The following is a 9870-nucleotide window of genomic DNA, read 5'->3' as shown; positions in this document are numbered from 1 at the left end:
TCTATCATGGAACTGATGCCTTATGAAAATGTCCTATTTAAAGTGCTCTGATAATATTGGGCTGATATAACCCTGTATTATATCTTATTAATTAACATGAAAAAAGGGATCATAGCATGAAATATTCTTAATGTAACATAGCAAAGGTGTGTCTAACACCCTGAAAGTACCAGGAAATTTGAATATGGAAGGGGGAAACTGAAAGAAGTCATCTCATCAGTCTTTTAATATGAGAGCTGCCATTGCACGGGAACTGTACTCTTATATGTGGTCAATCATATGACTGGCTATCCATGTAATATATGGACAAACAAGGTCTGCCAGCACAAGGGTTACTGTACTGCTACCATATTTACTTGCCAAATTGATAAAGTCTTGAATGAGCGACCATCTCTGTTAACTCACTAAAAAGGTATTGAAAATGGGCTCTCTAAGCCAATCAACCCTTTTAACAATAGAAGTAAAAATACAATGGTAATGTATAATAATAAAATAGTATTTGAGATAATTCCATGAACAGAATCCATGCATGATACAAGCAGTAACAATAAAAGCATATAAAGGGAATAAAGTGTCAGTAGCATGATGTACGTAGTAAGCTGTGCCGGAAACATCTGTGCCTCTGTCTGACAGTAGTAAGATGTTTGACAGATGTCTTTGTGTCTTGAAGTAAACAGAGTAATTGTGTCAAACAGAATACAAAAAAAATCCTATAACATTGTCATAATTATCAATAATCATACTGGTAACATCATCCTTTTGGGCGCTAGGTTTGATTGTTAACCAATCTGGCGGTCCATGGTGGTTTAACGCTATGGACAGTAAAGCACTATTATACCCTCAGTTATATGAATGTACGCTCCTATAACACCTTTATAGATTTTTGCTCTCATGCTCATATTCAGCACTATAGACAATATATAACTTGCACAGCTATTTGGTCTTGGACCTGTACATAACACAATAGTCAATATAGACTACTAAATACTGTCCTATGACACCTTTGCAGCTGTTTACTCTTGCATCCATATTGAACACTTAGGACAGTATAGCATGGTTCTACTTATAGCTATGGTGGCCACACTGGGAGATATTTATCAAGACTGGCGTGCTTTTCCTGGCTAAGAGGCGCACGCGTTTTAGTAAAGCCAGACAGCACTGCACCCAGTTCTGGCATTACATAAACCTTTATAAATTAGGCGCAGGAGCAGGCCACGTCTCCTGTCCACCATTTCATGCCCCAACCCCCCCACACCCCCACCTGCCCTTGAGGCAAGAAGGGGTTACGCCAGGCGTACATCAGAGATAGGCCATAATATGCATCTTCTCTGTGGCAAACACCCTGGGTGCATTGTTAATAACCCTAACCCATTGTTGTAAACACTTTCACAGTTGTTCACTTAGGCACCCATTTTCAGCACCATGAACAGTGCAGAGGTATGATACTCTCAACAATAGTGAACATACTGTCCTATAAAACCTTTCCAGCTGTTTGCACTTGCATCCCTATAACACCTCGATAAATTAATATCTTTTTTAAAATGGTCTGCTCTTGCACCCATATTCAGCACAAAGGACAGTACAACATTATTGTACTCTCAGCTATGGTAAATATACTGTCATATAACACCTTCACAGCTACTGTATCTGCTCTTGCACCCATATTCAGCACAAAGGACAGTACATCATTATTATACTTTCAGCTTTGGTGAATATACGGTCATATAACACCTTCACAGCTATCTGCTCTTGCATTCATATTCAGCACTATGGACAGTAAAGCAGTATTATACCTTCAGCTATGGTGAACATACTGTCCTTTACAGCTATCTGCTCTTGCACCCATATTCAGCACTATGGACAGTACAGTACAGCATTATTATACTGCCAGCTATGCTAAACATATTGTACCAACACTTTCACAACTATTTGCCCCCTGCATCCATATTCAGCACCATAGACAGTACAGCATTACTATACTGACAGCTATGGTGAATATAGTGCCCTATAACACCTTCACAGCTATTTGCCCCTGCACCCATATTCAGCACCATGGACAGTCCAGCATTATTATACTGCCAGCTGTGGTGAATATAGTGCCCTGTGACACATTCACAGCTATTTGCCCCGGCAGCCATATTCAGCACCATAGACAGTACAGCATTACTATACTGCCAGCTATGGTGAATATAGTGCCTTATAACACCTTCACAGCTATTTGCCCCTGCACCCATACTCAGCACCATGGACAGTCCAGCATTATTATACTGCCAGCTATGGTGAATATAGTGCCCTATAACACTGTGACAGCTATTTGCCCATATTCAGCATCATAGACAGTATAGCATTATTATACTGCCAGCTATGGTTAATATAGTTCCCAATAACACCTTCACAGCTATTTGCTCCTGCACCTATGTTCAGCACTATGGACAGTACAGCATTATTACACTGCCAGCTGTGGTGAATATACTGTTCTATGACACAACTGTTTACCCATATTCAGCACCATAGACAGTACAGCATTATTTTTCTGCCAGCTATAGTGAATATAGTGCCCCATGACACCTTCACAGCTATCTGCTCCTGCCCCCATATTCAGCACCATGGACAGTACAGCATTATTATACTGCCAGCTATGGAGAATATACTGTTCTATGACACAACTGTTTACCCATATTCAGCACCATAGACAGTACAGCATTATTATACTGCCAGCTATAGTAAATATAGTGCCCTATGACACCTTCACAGCTATTTGCTCCAGCAGCCATACTAAGCACCATGGATAGTACAGCATTATTATGCTGCCAGCTATGGTGAATAAACTGTTCTATGACACAGCTGTTTACCCATATTCAGCACATAGACATTTCTCTCTACCTTGGTGTGTCTTCTACCTTTTTTATATCTTTATTGATTATCCCCCTACTATTAACATTGTCATTCATAAAGTCTGCATTTTTTTGCCATTTGTGTCTACCATTTCCAGGTTAGATTTCTATTGTCCTTCTGAATGGTCTGTTCCTTTGGAATTGCTGACTTTACGCCCCCCAGTGGCCATGGTAGAGAAGTGACAGTCATACGTCAGTAGCCATGACTGTAGACTGTTACTGTTCCTATAGCACAGTTTCACAGTAAGCAGTCTAGAGCCAAGGTGCCGATGCAATGACCGATGGATGAGCAGCATCACTGGTGCAGGGGAACCTCCAGCCTCCTGGATGATGCAGAGCGCATGACAACAGCAAGGGGGCGTTCTATGGGCAAGACGTGGGTGGATGGAGCTCTGGCTCTGCAGTACATATGACTTAGATGAGCGTGGGAGCTTTCCAGTGAAATGTAATCACATAGACCCAATGACTCCCTAACATTTCCCTTACACCATTACATCACGTATACGTTGCAATCTGTCAATATCGATGCAGCAGATGAGGGATATGTTATTGCAGATACATTGTCTGTCTTATTCCTTAATTGTAGCTGGTAAAAAGCAATAGCAAGAAACAAAAATAATCATGCCATTATAAGAGATTATATGTCAAGACAGGGGATTAGTTTCCATTTCTAATGCAAGCATTGAATCTATAGATGGGAGCTCTGTACAATGCTTACAGCTATATACAGAACATGGCTTCTATGCTCACATTGCAGCAGCTATTTGTTAAAAATAGAACTTAAACTGCTTCTTATTCCAGCCATGCAGATATCCTGGGGCTCTATCCAAAGCCCTCTAGTTACAGCAAGTAATGAAGCTGGGGCTAAATATACCCACACTATAATGGTTGTTACTAACAGAGCATAAGGGAACAGAGACAGGCTGGACCAGAGGGGGGGTCAGGTAGACAGGGAAGGTGCTTGCCCCTTTAAGAACAGGTTGCAGCAGGTGAATGGAAGGGCTGCATTGACGCAGAGATGAATTTCTCATCCCCACAAACACGTCAGAGAAGAAATCTATAGGGAGGAGAAGAGCTGCAATCCGAATGGGAGAGTGCAAGCAAATGGGGAGAGAAGTGACTGGCATAGGAGGGAGAGGGGATGCTGGAGGGAGGGGGCAGAAAGATGAATTGGAAGGAGAGTGGAATGGAGCTGCTGTATTATGAGTCATAGAGAAAGACCTCCCACCATACACATGCAACACACACAGCAGCAGCAACAAGAGGGGAAAACAGCCGGGCTATTCATAGGGAGCATACCTATATCACCTAGATGTGCAGGCAGCAGGCATAGGTATATAGATGGCGCATGGTAGGTACAAGTGCTGCAGTTCAGGGTAGGGAAAGAGTGGGTGCACCGACAGAGGGGAGCAAGGAGAAGAATGCGTGGATCAGAAGTGGGTGGAATTCAATAGAACAAAATGATCCTGAGTGGGTGTCTGTGATAAGGGTACAGAGGACTGGTGCAGATTGTGGGGTGATGGGTTGGGAGCATTGGAGATCTGATTGTTATTCTGTGCACTCTGCAAGCCAGCATGTGGGGGCACTGATTACTGAGCACTGGGCATATGCAATTGGCATTAGTAATAGCCACCCTTCTGAATAACAAAGTCTGCTGCCTACAGCATAACATGATTAGAGGAGAAATGCTAAGGCAACATGTAAGGGTAAAGGAACTGACCTAACTATTGCAGCTAGGTGGACATCTGGAGTTTTTAGAGAGGTGATAAACAGGTAAACATGTAGAGAGAGAGAGGTCTAGCTAGATAAACAGAGAGATGATAGATAGATAGATAGATAGGAGATAGATAGATAGATAGATAATAAATAGGAGATAGATAGATAATAGATAGATAGATAGATAGATAGATAGATAGATAGATAGATAGATAGGAGATAGATAGATAGATAGATAGATAGATAGATAGATAGGAGATAGATAGATAGATAGATAGATAGATAGATAGATAGGAGATAGATAGATAGATAGAGTGATACATACGCAATATGTGCAGGATACAGCAAACTTAGCCATTCTAGGAATATATGTCATTGTAACTTACCTATCATCTATCTCTCTCTTAAATAGGCAGAGACCCATGCAACATAATATTTACCGCTGTTCTTCGTGTTATACATTATAAAAGATCCTATCAACTACATGCTAACAGTACATGCCAAAAATATACTATTAAAGTCAAATCTGAGATTGTGGGCTAACATGAATGCAACCATGAAGGTTATTATATAGGACAGGAGATGGGGCAGCACTGGGGGCACAGGAGATGGGGCAGCACTGGGGGGCACAGAAGATGGGGCAGCACTGGGGGGCACAGGAGATGGGGCAGCACTGGGGGGCACAGAAGATGGGGCAGCACTGGGGGGCACAGGAGATGGGGCAGCACTGGGGGGCACAGGAGATGGGGCAGCACTGGGGGCACAGGAGATGGGGCAGCACTGGGGGCACAGGACATGGGGCAGCACTGGGGGGCACAGGAGATGGGGAAGCACTGGGGGGCACAGGAGATGGGGCAGCACTGGGGGGCACAGGAGATGGGGCAGCACTGGGGGCACAGGAGATGGGGCAGCACTGGGGGCACAGGACATGGGGCAGCACTGGGGGGCACAGGAGATGGGGCAGCACGGGGAGCACAGGGCAGAGAACAGGGATCGGACTGCGGGATTCTAGTTCCAGTTTGATCTGAGCTGCTCCGCACGTGTTACTCTGGATCTACCGTAATTCTCCCAATACAAGGCGCACTAGTCCTGTGTACTTTCCATGTCTGCTGTTAGCCCCCGATACTAAGTGCCCCTGGTAGGGGTATGAGGGATGGGGATGCAGAACTTACCTGCTCCGGCTCGGTGTCCTCCTCTTCAGCACTGGACAGCTCCCCAGCAGCTCCCCTGCCCCAACTCCGAGCTCCATCCAGCCAGTGCCCCGCTCAGCTTTTATACACAGCCTGTAGTACTAGCAAACGAGGCTCCTCATTCATTCACAAGCAGCACCTACACATTTACGTGTCTCCGACGTCATCCGGACACCATGTAGGAAATGGGAAGATGTTACTATTTATATCAGCAGGGAGCAGGCTCAGGAGAGAGGGGGAAAGGGAGGAAGAGAGAGAGGGAGAGAGAGAGAAGAGAGAAGAGAGAAGAGAGGGAGAGGGCAGCGGAAGAAGGATGCCTGCACAGAGCAAGGACTAAAGGGGATGGAGGGGGGGGGGGGCTGTCCTGCCCGGGACTCTCAGCATACAAAGAGTCAATAGAATATCCTACTGACAACTCTAGCCAGTCCCAAAATAAAACCAGGTCCCAGTTCCTGAAGAATCAGCAGCCAGAGTTGGTGTATCCCTCAAATAAGCAAGGGAGGAGCACCGGAACCATGCTACAGTGTCACATACAGGGACCAGGACTACAGGAGACTGAGATACTCTATGGGGGGGGGGGGGAGGTGCCCCAAATCATTGCATAGGGTGGGTGCTGAAAGTAGTCCCCAAAATAACACTACATTCCTAGAAGTTATATACAGAACCAAAAACATGAATGACATAAGGAGATGGATATGATAGGAGAGGGCATGGATATGACAGGAGAGGGCATGGATATGACAGGAGGGGGGATGGATATGACAGGATGGGGGATGGAGAGGAAGAGGGGGATTGTTAGGGGAAGAGTAGTATGGCTGGAAGGTTAGGGAAGGGAAGCTTAGAAGGTTGAAGCAGAGTCACCCACCTCCTGCACATTGCAGTATAATGCAGCCTGGGATCCTTGGGTTTGCAAGTTGTTGTTGTTCAAAGGGGGAGGTGAGGAGGGAGGATGTTTTTGTAGAGTTGGTGGTGGGGGGTGGAGAGTCCTCAAAAGCACAGGCTGTGTGCATTAGAACTTCGCTGGAGTTTTTGAAGCCAGATATTCAGATATAAGAATTGATGAAAGTAAAGACAGGGTTAATCTATAAGGTAATGGATTATTACTGAGCTCATATACAAAAGACACACCTTGAAAAGAAGAACCAAGTGTCTTGGATCAATGTGTTTTAATAGGGCTTGTTTGTCTTGCAGCAGGGATCAGGAGCACATGAGGACTGGGGATGGGATGTGTGCAGACACATGCTGTCAGCAATGGGAGCTATTCCCTCTAGAAGAGAGTGGGATCCTGTCAATAAACCCATAGAAAGTGATGAGCGCTCCCCTGGCTGAGCTGTATACTGCTTCTTCCTACGCAGCCCATTATAATCACATCGTGCTGGAAGGAAGAGAACACAGAGCCGGCTCTCTGACTGCTGTCTCCCTCCATACGCCTCTCTATCTGAATAGCCTCTGCCTAACACTGGCACAAAGAGTCTCAGTGCATTCTGCAGGCACCAGCTCTATCTATGAGTCAGCCAGGGACCCAAACATTCAACTATAATCCCATAATATATCTTTATAGAGATCTGCATTTATCCCATAGAGGGTATGACACATGGAGTTAGATGTCACAATTCTAGCTGCCTGCACTGGCCATCAGATGGAGCTCAGAGAGGGGGTTATACACCTTGCATTATACTTTAGGGGAGGTGTAACCCTACCTCCCTCCCTGAGCACATGTATGCAGATGCCTTCACTGTGCTAGGGATACTAGGCTAGTTCTCTGTTGCAGGGCACCCACAACTGTTGTTTGGTCTCCTTCTGTGGTTGGCAATGGAGGTGAAAACTAGGCTAACACATTACAGTGTAATAATTCTTGCAATATTTCTACCTTTAGGATCATACACAGATATGATCAGGAAACAGCCTATGTCCTGCTATGTTTGTATAAGTACTCATATTGACACATGGTCATGGATAGTCATCATTATCCATCAGAAAATAGTAGAAGAAATCAGAAGGTTGCACGCTACCTAGAATATTTGCTTGCATCTGGGTAGGTATTTGCTTTGACAAAGGAAATTATTCCACCATATTACAGTGCTGCCCCTATTAAAAAGGTGTTTCCTTTGCATGAGATCTGAAACACTCAACTCATAAGGAATTTGGGGAGACCCTCTTCCATAATACATATCAATGAGTATCTATGTATTTGACTGTATGTATGCATGATTGTATTTTACCCCTACTAATAATAGAAATATGATCCCACCTGCTGTATGACATATACATTAGAAATGCCAGAGGCAGATGTGCGCTGTGTGAGCTGTTCTCATTCTTTATCTATGTCTTATTATTGGGACATATCCATAATCATGCTAATACAGTTCAGGAATCCAAAGCTGTATTTTACAACATCCATTCTCCTTCAACAGCAAAATGGCACCTTCAGTTCTCACCTGTCCATTCAGTAAGTAAACTGGCTACTCAGCAGTCATCTGTGATGCACTATAATATCTAAAGAAGTATAGGAAACACTGGTCCTGGTCTCTTATTGTGATATAAAGGTAACTTATCATAAATTATTAATAAAGCACACCTGTGACTGCTACATGCTGTACAATATATCAGTAGTAGTATATATGGGTTCTGCATAGAGATGAGCGAACCAAACTTTCCAAATTAAGATTCCTTAGAAATTTTGCAAAAAGTTCAGTTTGGGAACAAACCAAATGCTTTCAAAAAGTATGCACAAACTCGTTCCAAAATTGTGACCAAGTATTGTACATTATATTACATCAAAAGCCAAGGTGCAAGGGGTTCAAAGGTGCAAAGATTTCTGCTTGAAACAGTGGTGTAGCTATAGGGGTCACAATGGTCGCCATGGTGACCAGACCCCTACGGTACGGGGGCCCGCTGACCCCCCTCGCCACTTCCTTCTGTGGGCCCCCTGCCCAATGACTTAACTGAAGGCTCTTGCTGTCATCTGACTGGACCTCTTAACTAGTCAGATGACAGCAAATCCAAATGCTAGGTCCTACTGCCGTATCTATACGGCATATGGCACTCCTGCAATCCTCCTCTCTCCTCCTCATCACTGTAAGCGGCTTCTGCAAGGCTGAGGCCCCTCCCCCAGGCCAGAACACAACACTGTACAGCAGGCAAGTAAAGACTTAGGGCCACATGTATCATCCGGCGAATGGATGATTTTCGGCGGAAAGTGCCGATTTGCGTCTTTTTTTAAGCAAAAATGGCGGATTTGCGAATAAAATATTCGCAAATCGGCACTTTCCGCCGAGTACGCCAGTCCGCCTCTACATAAATCTCCGTAGCGCCGGAGCTGCGGGGGCATTTTTACGTCCGGCGTAAAAAACGCCGGACTTAATAAATGCCTCCCTTAGTGAGTACAGCGTTATGATCTGACCTTGGGGAGGGGCCTCAACCCTGCAGGATCCTGCTTACAGTGATGAGGAGGAGAAAGGTGTATTGCAGCAACGTGATCCACTCAGGGTCCTCTCAGGTAAAGTGCTAACAGCAGGGACGCTGCAATCCTCCTCTTGTCAGTGGTGTAAGCAGGATCCTGCAGGACTGAGGCCCCTCCCCCAGGACGGATCACAACGCAGCAGCAAGATCACTGTATGGGGTTGTGATCCGGCCTGGGGGGGGGGGGGGAGCCTCAACCCTGCAGGATCCTGCTTACACCACTGACAAGAGGTGGATTGCTGAATACAGGGGTCATATGGAGGAGTACAGATCTGCTATATACAGGGGGCACAGGGAGGCATACTGGTCTGCTATATACTGGGGGCACATGGAGAAATACTGGTCTGCTATATACTGGGGGCACAGGGAGGGATACTGGTCTGCTATATACTGGGGGCACATGGAGAAATACTGCTCTGCTATATGCAGGGGGCACAGGGAGGGATATTGGTCTGCTATATACAGGGGCACATGGAGAAATACTAGTCTGCTGTATACAGGGGGCACATGGAGAAATGCTGGTCTGCTATATACTGGGGGCAAAGGAAGTAATACTGGTCTGCTATATACAGGGGGCACATGGAGAAATACTGGTCTGCTATATACAG

This window comes from Dendropsophus ebraccatus, chromosome 11, assembly GCF_027789765.1.
Source record: "Dendropsophus ebraccatus isolate aDenEbr1 chromosome 11, aDenEbr1.pat, whole genome shotgun sequence".
Classification (NCBI taxonomy): domain Eukaryota; kingdom Metazoa; phylum Chordata; class Amphibia; order Anura; family Hylidae; genus Dendropsophus; species Dendropsophus ebraccatus.
This window is presented reverse-complemented; position numbering follows the sequence as displayed.